The following is a 15997-nucleotide window of genomic DNA, read 5'->3' on the forward strand; positions in this document are numbered from 1 at the left end:
TAAGTACACACTAACTAGTTAGTATAAGGTGTTTTCAGATGAAACATAGGACAGCATTAAAAACACCAGTTTTTTGGGGGTATTTTATGAGAAACAACGGCTTTTATTTTTCACTCTTTCCACTCAACTGCAGCAGGTGCTGAACTGATTCACATGACCACCAGGTGGCAGTGTTGTGCATAAAGTCAGCTTCTTGACACTTTCATAATTCTTGTTTACTTGCCTATTTACAGACATCTATTTTGACTCTGGCCAACAATTACACTTCTAAGTCTTCTACGTGTGTGTGTGTTTATGTACCCCTTTAGAACCTTTTCTGGTATAATCACTTACCTTCAAACGACAGACGGGCCTTATTGGGACCAAAGCTCAGTGCTAATGTGGTGCACCACCATTTTTAGGGTTAGTGGTTAAGGGTAAAGCGCGAACTGAGTTTAGGATAAGGTTAGGGTTAGTTAGGTGTGTACAGGTAATGGATATGTTTAGGGTAAGTATCAAGGTTAAGCACACCTTGGGTTGAATTTAATACAATGTGCTAACAAGGATAGATGAATAAACTTGTACCTGTGTCCACCTGACCCCAGCAGTCTGTACCTGTAAACATCTCTGCTTTTCTTAAACATGAACAAATCCAGTGACAAAACAGCAATGTCGGAAAGCTTTTATTTTGTTAAAAAAAAGTCAATAAATTTATTGATATCAAATATATATTTCTTTTTACAGGACTTTAAAAAACAGGCTAACATACAAGGTAAACATCTTTATTATATTATTATCTCTTGAGTACCTTTAAAAGCCCATTTGCACTTGCTAACATAATGTAGGGTCACAGAAGACTAATTATAATAATATAAATTGTCAAAGTAGTCACAGTTAGGGATGCAGAGATGCTGCACTGGACTAACATTGATACTGGCTAATACACAATCACTGGCTAACAGCAGAGAGGAGAAAAAACTGACAAGATTGTTAACATTTCATTGGTTTGTTGAGGATGTTTATGTGAAAGGTTACAATAAAAGACCTCCTGATTGGCTTTGTTAACATGAATATTTCACACTTTCTCTGGCATTATTAAATGATAACTGGAAAACTAGACTATAATGTTACATTTAACCTCATTATCAGCTTAGAGTTGCACAGACTCTGCATCCCTTGTCAGAACTGGCTCACAGAATAAAAAGAGGTGTATTCCAAGGATAGATCTTCATTTTATTTGCAAACTCGGGTGGGATTTAGTTTGGGAGCCCTGTCTCTGTGAACTTTCTACTGCAGCTAGAAGACCTGTTGGTCTCATTAAACATGCAAAGGTGCAAGACTTTCCGATTTGATTTTGTGTCACACTTTTTAGTTAAAAACTAAATCAGCTTAAAAGACACTGTCTGTCATATAAAAGTGCCCTTCTTTAACCCAGCATGGCTCAACAGTTGCATTTGAGTTTTAAAGCTAAAAAACATTACAATCATCTAAAACCTTTGGTTTCCATGCTATTAGCCAAAAGATCAGCTTGATGTCGGAGTTTTTGCCATTCTGAACTTTTTATCCTCACCTAAAAAAAACACAAAACACACAACAAGCTGTTAGAGGTGTTCTGTTAGCAGACAAATGCAGGAAAAAACCCAGTAAGTATCAGAGAGAGTGAGAAGGTTCAAAGTTATTTTCATTATGCTTATCTGGTATGCAGCAGATGGAATCTGAAGATGTTTTACCAACTACTATGTAATTACATTTAATTATCCCGTTATTATGCTGGTGTAATCAACAGTTTATCTCATGTTCTCCTTAAAGTCCTCACATGTTACTGAGGCCTTGTCGCGTTGGATGGTTTTAAATTGGTTATATATTTAAAAACATTATTTTCAAGAAATTCATTTGGAATGTTTACGGACTTATAACAGGAATTATTTCAAAATCAGGGAAGTTTGTGCATGCCTCAGTGAAATTATGAAAGAAGCTTTCAGATTATGGGATAATCAAAATTAGAACAAATTTTACAAATCAAAATCAAATCGACTTTTTTTTATTTTGTTGACCTTCTTTTTACAGTATAATATTGATCAGTGTGAGTTTTTGCAGTCAGGCAAAGTTGATGTAATTTTACACTCTTGCAACTAGAAAATCAGTGCCTGAATGAATCTGTCGTTAATTCATCCTGTTTGTTGCTTGAATAAGTTTGATATTATGCCATTAATACCACTTATGCAGCATTTTTATAAACTTCTTTCAAGTTTTTTTTTGTCCTGCTTTAGTCCCTCACTGTAGGGCCACCTTACCCCTGCATAGACCACCTCTGACCCCCCCCCCCAAAACCACTGTCTTTTGCCACTGGCAACACTATAACCTCCACACCTCACAGACTCTCCACTCATCTAACTGCTTCCACCTCCATCACTACCTCAACATGTCTCCTCCACCCTTTGCCCAAACCTCTCCTGGTCCTAATACTCCGCCTCACAGCACAGTCTCTCTACCCTCTACCTCCACCTACCCCCCCTCCCCATGAAATGTCGACCCTGTGGCAGGTGTCTCCTGGTACTGGGACAAGCCTGCCAAGCTGAATGCACCCAGAGCATTGGCCATGTGTGTGTGTGCCCATGCATGTGTGTGTGTGTCAGGTCACAGCGTGGGGATTAGGTGTGTGTGAGTGATTGAGGGTGACAGCAGCCCTTGCATTAGGTGCCCTGTGGCAGATTTTGAAGGCCTGTTTTAGACACACTAAGCTGGATTTACCAGCAGCATTGTGTCAGCAGTGATGCAGCCTGGCTGGACCTCCTACAGAACACACACACACACACACACACACACACAGAGAGAGAGAGAGAGAGAGACCCTACATTCCCATCTACCTGTAACCAGTCTGTCTTGTAATTTTCTTCTCTTTGGTCTGTTTGTTTATTTCCCCCCCTCTGGTTGGACAGTTAAACCGTCGTTCTGTCACACTGTCTCATGTTTCTACAGGTTAGTTTATAGAGAACATGAGGCAGAGTGGATCATGGGCAGGAATCCACACGCTACACGTTAACTGCAGATTGACTCCAAAACAAACCCCAAGGTTCTTTTAGGGCAAAAAATTTTTGATAATCTTTCATTTAACTTCCACATAATTACTGTGGACTACCTTAAAGCCTACAGAGAAAACTACAAATTACACTGGTGACCTTGATTACACCAGTTAAGTTGCCCAGTGGTTGATAAAGTTTACATCAACCCTGATAGACTGGGACAGCCAATAAGAACTTATGAGGACACTGGCTGATAGTGTATCTGCTGGGCATTGCTGCTTGATGCAGCCCCCCAGGGCCTTTCCAAGTGTGCTGCCTCAAACACCTTTATGAACTCAAAAGGGTCATCAGCTGGGAACCACTGGTCATAAATGTTTCACTCCTTTTACCCTAGTAGCCCTCATGGTGGTGGAGCGTTGGCAGGGATTTCTCCCTGCCACCCTCTGCTGATGCCCTAGGTGTTATGTGGTCCTCACCACCTATACTTCCTCCTTAGCCACAGCCAGAAGCTCCCTTTCTCAGCTTCCTAAGCCAATTTTTTAGTGGCGTCCGACATGCTGCTCCTGATCAGGCGAACAGTTGAGACCCCAACGAAGCCCCTCCATCCCACTTTGATGGGTCATGTGATGGCTTTCCAGCCCGCCTCCCTACGCTCTGCTGCCAGGTCTGCGTACTTGGAACACTTCCGCTCGTTGACAGCTTTTATCCCCTTTTCCCAAGGGAACTTGAGCTCCGGCAGCAATATGGTTTTATATGACACTGACCACATAATTAGGTCTGGCCAGAGTGGTGTGTTTACTATCTCCCTGGGGAATTGGAGGAGTTTCTCAAGGTCAACCCGCAAGGTCAACTCACTGCCCACCACTCAAAGCGCTTTACACTGCTGTAGCATTTGCACTCACAAACCTGCACACATTCATACAGTAAGTAGATCTGGAAATACGTAATCAACTGGGGGTGAAGTGCCTTGCTCAGGGGAACATGGAGATGGGGCAGAGGAGGAAACTCACAACTTTCCAATTGCAAGACATCTATTCTTCCTGCAGAACCACAGTCGTTTGGTGGTGAACTATTTAGAGATGTTTCAATAAGTGGTTTAAACACTGATGACCCAGTAACGTGAGCTTGTCCATTTTGTCTGTTTTCCCTTCGTCCACTTTAATTAAGAAGCATAAAATGTGTCAGCATAATCTTTGTAAACGTGTTAAATTTTGTCTCTGTTATCTCAGCTGCTAATGCTAAGACGGTATCCACCATTAGTTCTGCTGTGTTAACAATGCAGCTTGTTCTGTCTGCGTTGTGATTGGCCGTAGCACATCGGCATCATGGTAGTCCATCACGCTATTCAATCAGTCACTGTGACGGCTAGTTGACACAACATTAAGAATCAATTGTCCAAAAGGTTATTGATTACTAATTCAGCAAACGCTTTTTGAAACATTATTTTATGAAAATAGTGTGTTATTTTTCCTTCTGCTTTGCATTGTCAACTGGTTGTTTGAACACATAGAAACTGTTGTTCTTTGTTAGCCTTCAGAGCTAATTTGGCCTAATTTCAAAGTCCTCAAGAACAAACTTTGGTTCTTAAACATACATATCAACACTGAACGATGATATCACTGCATCTTTTCATTGGTTTCAGTTTTATTCTTATTTGTTCCCTTTTACTAGTTTTTTTTTGCAGGTATTTTGTTTTCCTTACTCTTTTCATGTTACTAGCCTAATTAAAGTGTTTCTTGGGTTAATTATTTTAACTGGATTTAAAGTATCTTGTTAATACATTCTTGTACTTTGGAGAGAATATTTGTGCTTGTTCTGTGTGCATAGTGTGTAGTGTTTGCTGATTAAGAAAGCCAGAGCCCAAATTTACTCCTTTATCTATTGTTCTTTAATGCCACACCTCTGAAAGACTGCAGAAATTCATAAAACAATATCTAACAGATGCTGAAAGCTGCTTGGTGCCCTGACTTGATCATTTTGATCATAATTACTAACTGTTAAAAAATGCTTTTGGCACTTATAAAGAGTTATTCACAGCCAAACCAAACAATTGTTGCACAACAGTCTGATCAGTCTGTGATTCATGGAAAGCAACCATCAAACCTACCAACTGTAAAGCTAATTGCTAAATAAGCTATTAACAAAGTATTTCTCACAGGTTCATACTTTCAAGGACTATAGCAACAACCCGAAAAAACAGGTTATACAGCACTATTTGTATGATTAATTGAGGCACTGTGGTTTGTATGTAATTTAATATAACATTTTTATTATTTTTAATTTTTGTCATGATGTAGGATTGTTTGGTTTTTGGTTTCGGGGTTTTTTCTTATGTTTTTCACTGTTCAATCATGTTTCTGTTTATTTTCCTGGTCATGCTTTTGTTTTGTCATCTTGTTCATGTTTTGTCAAGTTTGGTTTTCGGATCTGGTTATGCTTTTGCTTCATGTTTTTCTAGTTTGTGTTCAAGAGTCTCTGTTTTGCTCCAGTCACGTTTTGTTCTGTTAATTAAGTTTATTCAGTTCACCTGCTTCAAGTTAATCTGTCTCCTTGCTCCACCTGGTCTTCACGCCATATATTCACACCTGTTCTGTTAGTCTTCGCGGAAACATCTTTCACTCTCATGCTCGTGTCTTATTTTTTGATCATGCCATGCCTGTCTTGCCTGCCCGTTTGTTTTGTTCTTGCCTCCTGTAGCGAGTGAGTTTTTTTGTTTTTTTTCACTTACCATCACGCTGCCTGCTCGTCTGCACTGTGGGGTCCAATTCCAAGTAAACCGTGACAGAACCGTGACAATTTTAAATCATAATTCGTATATTTATATCTAATGCTTATTTAATCAAACTGCTATTTACCTTTTATATTATAAACACCTTTTATACTCATGGCAGTGATATTGGAATTTGACGTCGTAGTTGGAAAACCTGACTTCCAAGTTACAAACAGAAACTTAGGGTTTCTCTGTGTAATTGAGTAGGTTCCTTGGCATATATATGTGGGTGGTCACTGTTTTTGAGGCCAACTTTCTTGTCACTTTCAGGTCTACATGCACATGCATTTATGCTCGACCCTGTGTTTCTTTATGCACTCTCTATGTTGCAAATATTCAGGTACACGGTCTTTCCTTTCCGTGTGACTGTGTGTGCGCTGGTGTACGCGCTCCATCACAGATCTCTTTTACAGCTCGCCCATTGTGCACAAGAGTGTTGAGCAAGATCCTGACCCACCACCGGGTTCTAGTCACAAGCATTCCTTGGGATTAAGCACCCAATTAACAATAAGAGAGCCATTGTGGCCCTGTCTCCTTATGCGTCACAGTTAAAAGGTGGTGTGTGCGTGTACGTGTCGCAGTCAGTGCATGAGTGCAAGCGCCTTTGTGTGTGCAATGGGGCAAGGTGCTTTCTCGTGGTTAATTAGGACTCTGTGATGTTTCATTGATGGATGTACTATGTTTCATTCATTTAAAACAATTGGGTTAAAATGACAGTTAGCAGAGTGATAAGGGAGTAATCTGGGGACAGCTATGCAAATTGTGGCTGCAGATCACAAGAAGCATGTTTGGCAAAGTGTTCTCATTGAGGCAACTTAAATCTGGTCCTCTTCATCAACAAGTGCCAATTAAACCTTGCCTTACAAAAAAGTGCTGCAGTTAACACTCTGTTCTGTTTGAGTCATTTGCAGTGTGCTTGCCAGGTCTATTGTTTATATGCGTGAGTGTGTATTAAAATCAGGTCTTCAATTCAATAGCCATTTGTGAGTGTGTGCAGGGTGTGTTTGCATCAGTGTGGCACGTGTCGGAGTGTGGCCGGGGATTAGTGAGGCTCAGGGCCTGTTGCTCCACTTCCATGATTACTACTGCTGCCTCCCGACATATGGGGTGGTGAGGTTTCAGGTTGGGGGAAGGGGGCTGATGCTGCTGGTGCTGGTGAAGTTCGAACTATTGTACAACATTATGCACCCAAACTCAACTACAACAGCAATACTCCTCTTCCCTGCCACACAACACACACACATGCTCCTAAACCCTAGAGTTCTGGTATGCACAAATGCAAACACGCAGAGGTCTTCATAATGCATTGAGGCCCATGCATTAGTACCTGCATGACCTTTGGCCTCAGGTACTTAATGGCTGTGTTTTTCTGCAATATAAGTCTGTTTATACAGTCACATGTTAGAAGGATTCTTTCCTTAGAGATCCTGTAGTAAAACTTTCTACATGTAAGCATTTAGGCTGAGTTGAAAAGTTCATTGGCACTTTTAAATTGAAGGAAATAATCAGGTTTTGCAGCCAGAATGGTTGAATCACATGCTTTTTATATAATACAAATGTTTTTCAAGAAGGTTTTATTTTGTTATTATATTATTATTTAGCTTCCTTATCGCAGTGTATGAGTATGATGGCATGAACAGGTGTTAACAAGCTAAAACCCCAGACATTGATCAAGAGGGGGGCTAAATGATGTCAGTTAACAAACACACACACACACACACACACACACACACACACACACACACACACACACACGCACACATAGCATGCAGACCCCACCTGCTGCTGTCTGCAGCAGATTAGAAATCTGTCTACCCTTAAAAGACAGCAGGACACACACATGCACGCACCGGGGGGGCTGCAGTCTGTGAAATTGATCAAGATGCTTGCTAGACATTATTTAGATAAAGCCATAATGGTACTGATCCCCAGCTCCCACCTCGGTTCGATACGCTCAGGACTGTGAGAGAACTTATAGAAGACACATGGAAAGATGGGGTGTCCTCTTTTAAAGAGTCTCACAGAAGATCTCGCATCATTAGGTTACATGAAGGGACAAAACTCCATTCTAGCTGGGATTCATTCAGCAGTCTGGGAAGTGTTGAAGCAGGCAGCTACAGGATGCTTGGATTTACAACAGGAATGTATCAGTTGTCCCAGCTACAAATCAACACAAATGTCTTTACTGTGACTTTAGGTATGGTAACATTTTACTAAAAGCTTTAAAAAGCACCATAAAAATTACACTGTTGGGGTTTTAAAACACCCGAATTAAACATTACATGAAATTAGTTTATTCCAAACACGCCAAAAAGATTTCAAAAACAATATTAATAAAATCATTAAACCCTATTTTAATGCACTAAAGCAAAAATTATGCTTCAACCATGTCATTAATATATCTCTAACCCGTTGTGTTTCAGCATATATGCGAGTATATACATTTACAGTACATGTACATACATGTACGTATATGCTTTAATTTTATAAATGTGTTAAATATAATTGCTATTATACTTGTCATTTTTAGATCCCTAAATATGCACATCTTTATTATCAAAAGATTCTTTCAACTACTTTCCATAATAATAATTTGATGGATAAAACATAAAATGTATGTTATACATATTTAGCAAGTGCATTCACACTAAACACAGAATTCATTGAAACTGATCATATAGTGTCTTGCAAAGATAATCTCACACCTTGAACCTTTTCCTCACATTTTGTCACATTACAACCACAAACCTCAGTGTAGTTGATTAGGATGTTCTATGGAGCAACAAAACATACTGACCACCTGTGAAGTGAATGGAAAATATTAAATTGTTTTCAAAATATAAATCTGAAAAGTGCAGCATACATCTGTATCCAGTCAATACTTTGAGGAACCATGTTTTGCTGCAAGTTTTTTGGGGTTCTGTCTCTACCAGCTTTGCTCATCTAAAGACTGAAATTGTTGCTAATTCTTTGCAAAAAAGCTCACGCTCAGTCAGACTGGATAAAAAGCTTCTGTGAACAAAAATTGTCCACTCTGGCTACAGATTCTCAGCTGGATTTAGGTCTGGACTTTGACTGTGTCCTTCCAGCACATGAACATGGTTTGAACTAAATGATTCCATCGTAGCTCTACGTTTATGGTGGTTGACCTGCTAAGAGGATGAACCTCCACCCCAGTCTCAAGTCTTTTGCAGCTTCTATCAGGTGTTCTTCCAGGATTGGCCTGTAATTATCTCCATTCATTTTCCCATGAATTCTAACCTGCTTTGCTGTCTCTGAAAGAAAAGCATCCCCGTAGCATGATACGGCCACCACCATGTTTCACCACTTTTCAACTTCTTTTAGACCTTTGCTCCACCACTGACCCATCTTTAAATCTAAGCTTGAGACTTATATTTTCAGGCAGGCTTTTGATCCCAAGTAGTATTGTGGCATTTTAGCTATGATTCTTATTTTCCTGTAGTCTGGTATCAAAATGAAGTGAGCTGAATAAAAATGCATGCCGAACCTTTCAGATTTTTTTTTGTAACACATTTTGAAACTCGTACATTACTTTCCTTACACTTTATGATAATGCTCTACTTTGTATCGATAGGTCTGTCAGATACAAAATAAAATAAGATGAATTGTGTGGTTGTAATGGGACAAAATATGAAAATGTGTCCATTTACAAGGCGCTGCATCATTATCAATGTCAATAATTATCAATAAATATATCAGTAAAAATAAGCTCTTTAATATTCTTACTTATTAAAAATACCAGATCTCTGGATATGCAAATTCTAATTGAATGTTCTTTCTACTAAGTTCCAGACTGATAGCATGATGGCTAATACATGTGATGGTAGAGGATGTGTAACAGTTCTGCTGGTGCATGGAGACAAGACTCAAAACTCAGTGATCCTTCAGGTTCCATATATACAGTGAACTGTATATAGTCTGTTACATGCAGTTCATCATTATATAAACAACCAGCAGTTTATCTTTAGCCATGACTCATGACAGACTGCTCCACAGCCTAAATCCCTCCAGATGGACGTCCACGTAAACAAAAGCCCATGCATATGCACGTCCGTACACTACAGGCATGCACTGTGCACCATAACAGCAGAATAACCTATAGGCAGCGTGAGACTTCGATTTCATATGGCCTGTTGTGCTGCTGCAGCTATAAGAGACGTAGGGTCTAGAGAGGGTGTAGAGAGACACATGGTGAGGCCTGGACTCATGCTGGGTAATCCTCACATCTCTTAAATGAGGAGTTAACACACACTGACCTCAATGCGCACCCCAATACACAAACCACGTAGCTTTTATAACCTGGTACAAGCTCAACAGCGGGATAACTTTGGGAAACACATTAATAAGTTTAACACATTAATCAGTTTAAATGAGTTTCTTTGTGAATATTCTTTACATTAAAGGCAGACACCCTTAGACAGTTCAGAATATTCCTGTCCCAATGCCCCTCCCATACTCCCCCTTTCCCATCTGTCCCTCTCCCACTTATTTCTCCTGATTTATCATCACACATCTCCAATTGTCCTTCCTTCTGCCCCACCCCATCTACCTCAACTTCCCAGCTAGTTTCCTTCAGGTAACAGTTTAACATCCACCAGTCTCCCACACTGAGACCACATTCCTTCTGCCTGATCTGAGCATTGGTCTCCTATCTACTCTCTCACGCACACACACTGCTGTGGCCCGCTCCTTTCCCTCCCATCCCACCATGCCCAGTTACCTTCTCAGTTCGGATCAATCCAGCCATCAAACTGAAAGTCCAGCTCTTCGCTCCAGAACAGCAAGCGCTCTGCTCGGCTCTCTCTGTCCACCCTTCCTCTGTCAATCTGGCCACAAACCCCTCTTTCCTCCCTTTATCCCGAGGTAAGATACTTACTTTTCAGATAAAGCATATTATGATAAATCGGCTGAACTCAGTGCGTGCGTGTGTGTGTGAGCGCGTAACTGTCTCACACACTCCCACAGGCACCATAAGCACACAGTGCGCACACAGACATGCAAAAACACACTATCAAACAGCTGGGAATGGCTGTTTGAGGATGAGATTCAGATGGAGTTTCTGATCGAAGATGACTCAGAATGGCACACCTCATGGTAGCTGCTTCTGTAATTCTTACCATCAGCATCAAACTCAGGTATCAGAGAGGACAGTGAGTTTGCAGCCAGTTTCAGCAAGGGGAATTATGGGTAAATCTTCTCCAGGGACACTAAAAAACAAAGAATATTGAGTTGTCTGTTCAGACTGGATGGATGGATAATTTCATTAGCATGATTGTTCAGCAGCCATGAGTTTAGTCAAACTTCATTTTCGTTTCAGTTTGAAATCCTCTTTTTCATTTGTTGATCCGCCTGCAGTGATTGTTTGACTGATTTAACAGCGAAACAGGCAGATGAATCGCTCAGATGCTCATCGGATAGATAATGAAGCTTTCCTGAGTGTTTTTGCTTTTCTGGCTATAATTGTCTACCACAAATGAGTTTGCTTCTGGCTTCTTAGTTTATCGAAGGCCATCTGCTAATGGAATAGGATGAGAGGAACCGAGCAGCATCTGGGCAAAAGTTCTTCAACAATGGGAGATGGAAGCTTAGGTCAACAAAGGGGAATAAAAGAGTTGGGAGAAAATGAAAAACTAAATGAAAACACAATGGCAATGCTCGCCTTTGGGACATGCATGCAAAATGGGATGTTTATGAAATGCTGTGTGGGTGTGTATGTGTGTGAGTCTGTGTGTAGCAATATAGATTAGATGGACTAAGCCTCTTATGTGATGCTTGTCCTTAATTTGCTTCTGCTCTGGGTCCTAGTGCGTTTGAACTACCCAGCAGATCTTCATGTCGGAGCAATTTCCTTCCCAACAACCCAGAAACACTTGTCGTACAGGAGTCGCCTCAAACACTCTGTCTTGATGAAAGAGGATTAATATTCAGCCCTGGTCTTACGCCAAACTGAGAGGGAAGATTAAAGTTTGCAAAAGCAATAAAAAAAAAATTAAAAGAAATTACTTAACTGCATAAAACCTGATCAATATCTTCAATTAACTTCATCACTATTCATCTCCTTCTTTAAGTGAGCTTGATGGCAGCTTGTTGTGTTTAGAAATTGGGTAATATTTTACCATAAAATGTATGCGATCTGACTCCTTCCATTTGACATTTATCCCTTTATTAGAAAAAAAAATATTTTAATATTCACAGATATTAAAGTGATTTTTGTTATAATAAGCATTTTAAACTAAGCTTGCTGGCATCTTTATCTATAATGAAGATAGAACATTTTCAGTACTAGTGGACTGGCCTTTGGTTACACTAATTTAAAAAAACTACAAAATCAAATTATGTAACAAAAAAAAAAAAACATCACTGCTGATGAGGTCATTTAAAATTCAACATTTTTTATTTCCACAAAAAAAAATTTTTTTAAATTTTAAACAGACTTTTTAGCTCCTAAATTAGTGGCAGAAAGTCTATAAACACAAGGGTCTAATCAGACCTGGCCCAAAATTGCATCGGGCCCTAAGCAGAATTTGACTGGGGAGGCTGGTTCCCATCAACCACCACAGCGCCGACGTTTTCTTTTTCTGAAAATAATGCTGTTCGTTTCTGATCCTTTAAGGATTACACATTTATCACGACTTGTTTTATAGCTGGGTTCATTCATTCATTTTTTTATACCACTATAATTAAGTTGTGAATCAGAATAATTTCCTTAAAATGACGCCAGAATGTGTTTCTCGTAGCTCATCTCTGACCTTTTATTTTTATTAAATCTTTAGCACTCAGAGTATCAGGCTAATATGCATCTAATGGTGACAGCTGTAAATTAATTGTGGAAAAATAAATAATAAAATAATTGACTGTCAATTGCATTTTAATAGAGACTGTAAAGTCAGGAAGAAGGGCCAGAATGGGATTGGTTATTCATATAAAGTATCCATCCATTTTATCTGCTTAATTCTTGCATGTACACACTCAAAAGCAAAGGCCATGCAGAAAGATTCCCTGCGAATGTATCTACAAACACTTACAACGTGCATGTAATGTGTCTCCAGCAGAGAGTATGAGAAATAATTTTATGGAAATACCCAATAAGTACATCTCTAGATTGTAATAAGGGGTTATAATAGTTTTAATTTAGTCACAATGGTCTGCAGGACAGAATGCTAAGTTTTGAAAATAGTGTGGTCATGTTTTTGTGCTGCAGATCAGCAAGAGGAAGCTTATTCCTAGGAGATATGATTCTCGCTTGCAAAATGTTGATTGATTAATTGATCTTTACTAACCCTGAGGTGAATTTTTACATCTTTTAAGTAAAGACTTGGTAGAATTAGGAAAGAAGAAGTAAATAAAATTACGGTGGGTCAAATTGAATTGGTTGTGCCTAATAAGCACTGCTTACGAGTAACGGATAAATTGGGAATTATTCACTGACCTTCTGCCAGAGGTTAACGGGCAATGTGACCCCAGCACAGTCATGAGCAGCAGCATTTATAGACATGGCTGGAACTATTTAGAGTTTTACAACTAATATCCTTGTCATTTAGCTTAAATCTGAACATTTTGTTAATTGCTCCACGTTTTAAGCTTGAGAAGTATTTTATATATTTCAAATTCATAATTTCAAAAACCCTTCAAAGTAAATTTAAAAGTAGGTTCATTCTTTATCGACCAATATGAGAGCTGCATGCAGAGGGGCTAAGCGCAGGCTTAGTTTGCTGATGCCTTGGGCTGGCTGGGCCTAATGTTAGGCCTGCAGGGTTTTGCCCTTGTTATTATTTTAGATGTTAACAGCAAAGTGACGCTGTTAGCAATAATTTTACAGTTTAGTTGGATCTTAGAAGATCACTTAAAGGCTCGGTGTTTTCAGCCTCTGTACAACAGTGTCATACTGTAACTACGTCAGAGGAGACTGAAACACTGTAGTGCGCGCGGACCACTGTAGTGCGCATGCACTTGAGAGGTCCACGCGCTCACCTCGGAGGTCTCTCTGTTCCCGCCGTTTCTTGTCTTCTTGCCATTTAGAGTTTTTCAGACACTTCATCGACAGTTAGGTTAGTCCGAAAACAAACAGAGAACAGCCTACCTGTGAAAGAAGCGAGGCTTCCACTGGAGGTTCCCCAGCGTCGGGGGGATGCAGCCTCCACGTTCACCCAGCCACCCACTCACAAACACACACATCCTTCAGCAGCTAGACATTTTCTCCGAGGTTTGGAAACGTTCAAAACAAACCGGTAGAGTCTCCCCGCGGCTCTGAGTGTGTCTTTATATCTCCGCTTTGGCTTTACACAGCTAGATAAACCCCTTATACAGTTTCTGCTCTAGCTACACGGGCCTATGTGGGTGTGTGTCTGTGTGTGGATTTTAAACTATAAGAAATCCGATTCAATTAACAAGCGCGTAGAATCGGATTTGGACACTCGGAAAATTGTCTGGCCGCAGAGGATGATACAAGCAAAACCATACAGGCCTGCACCGAGGAGAGGAGGGAAAAAACATGGACTCCGAAACAAAATGAGGAAAAATGTAGAGGACGGGTTAAAAAGCGCCAAAAACAAATAAAACGAGATAAATCTCAGAGCTGGTCAGCCCTGCAAAGTGACTATGATTCATTTGTTTTGAATTAATTCCCTTTTAATTGTGGCCGTTTTTATAATATAAATGCTCACACACGGAAAGGAGGAGGAAATTGAGATATATGGAAATATATCTCCATTTATATATATATATATATATATATATATATATATATATATATATATATACAATGAGCGTGTACCGAGTCAAATTCCTTGATCAGATTCTGACACCGAACTTTCCATGAAATCACATTGAGTTCAGGCAAAAAACAATAAACCAAAAATGCTCGTTATTCTCAATACAACAATATTTCCAAGACAATATCCAATAGTTTGTTATTTTGCAATCTCCATCATAGCATGATCTTTTGTTACCAGTAGTGCAAGAAATTAAAGCATGTACAAGACACTGTCGGACATCCTAAACAGAACTTTATTTTGGGACCTCACAGTCAATACATCCAGCATGACCACATCGGTTCTCTTCGGGGGTGAGGGGCTTAGTGACTTGGAGGCTCTAACCTAAGCTGCAGCCTAGTTTGCTCATGCCTTTGGCTGGCTCTGGGAAATTATTATTATTATTAATGCTTAGGGTGAATGTATGAATGAAGGGGCCAAAAGGAGCATGTTGGGGATCAGAAGAGGATTTAAACGCTGAACAACAGGGTCTTTGTACTGCTTTTTAATCCGGCCTGTCCCACTTCTCCGCCTCTCGATTGCTCTACCCCTGCCTCCGCTCTCAGGGAATGGTCGCCCAATTATTTTTGGAGGCCAATTTAAAAATCCCAGTAATTAAAAAAAACAAACAAACAAACACATTATTAGGTTAAGTTGTTCCTTCTTTTTCCGTTCGTTTCTGCGTTAATTGTTCAGCATATCAACATGTGTGTGTGGATTAAAACCCTGTTGTTTTCTTTTAATTTAATTTTAAGAAGGCAAATGAACATAAATTACAATGACAAATGATGTGTAATGATTATTACAATAAAATAAAAGACAACCAAACTAAACCCACTGGAAATTACATGGGCGAGAGCGTTTGCGTGAGAGAGAGAGAAAGAAAGACAGAGAGAGGGGAGGAGGAAGAGGGGAGGAGGAAGAGGGGAGGGCTCTGTGAGTCTACTTGGTTAAGAAGTTTCTTCTAATTAGCCAGTCTCTACTCGCTTGCCTCACTTGTCCACCCTGCAGCGCATCCTCCTCCTCCTGTCAGGTACCAGGAACCGTGGGGCCCCTGATCAGCACCGAGGAGAGCACAGAAAAATTTCTGCGGAGCAACCGCTCCTTTTCTGGTGCGCACTGCCATTACGCACGACGTTTGAAGGAGAAACATAGATGGTCGGACTTGTTTTAGTCAACTAGTATATTTGTTTTTGTTGTTTTATTTTTATCAGAGCAAAAGGGCCATAGAGCGTATCCAGTCCGCTGCGCTTTTACGAGTCGGGTGAGAACTGTTGGAGCCACTGCTGCACAGAGTTAGGCAGGGGCAGAAAACAATTAAAAAGCCACTGAAAAACAACAGAAAAAGAAAAACAGGAAAACAGGAAAACAGGAGAGAGAGAGAGAAAAAAAGAGAGAAAGAGAGAGACACCCCTTGGAGAAGAGTTCAGAGAGCCGGCCCCCGGCCTGAGAGA

General features: G+C 40.0%; 1 long non-coding RNA gene across 1 annotated transcript; it reads right to left on the reverse strand.

Annotated features, from left to right (window-relative positions):
- Positions 1 to 646: 646 nt before the first annotated feature.
- Positions 647 to 10885, reverse strand: LOC124883632. The gene is made up of 2 exons (XR_007042258.1): positions 10514 to 10885; positions 647 to 1549 (listed from the first exon to the last, which is right to left on the reverse strand). It is a non-coding gene; the product is annotated as an uncharacterized LOC124883632 (long non-coding RNA).
- Between the last annotated feature and the right edge of the window lie 5112 nt (positions 10886 to 15997).

Source organism: Girardinichthys multiradiatus, chromosome 18 (genome assembly GCF_021462225.1).
Source record: "Girardinichthys multiradiatus isolate DD_20200921_A chromosome 18, DD_fGirMul_XY1, whole genome shotgun sequence".
NCBI classification, from domain to species: domain Eukaryota; kingdom Metazoa; phylum Chordata; class Actinopteri; order Cyprinodontiformes; family Goodeidae; genus Girardinichthys; species Girardinichthys multiradiatus.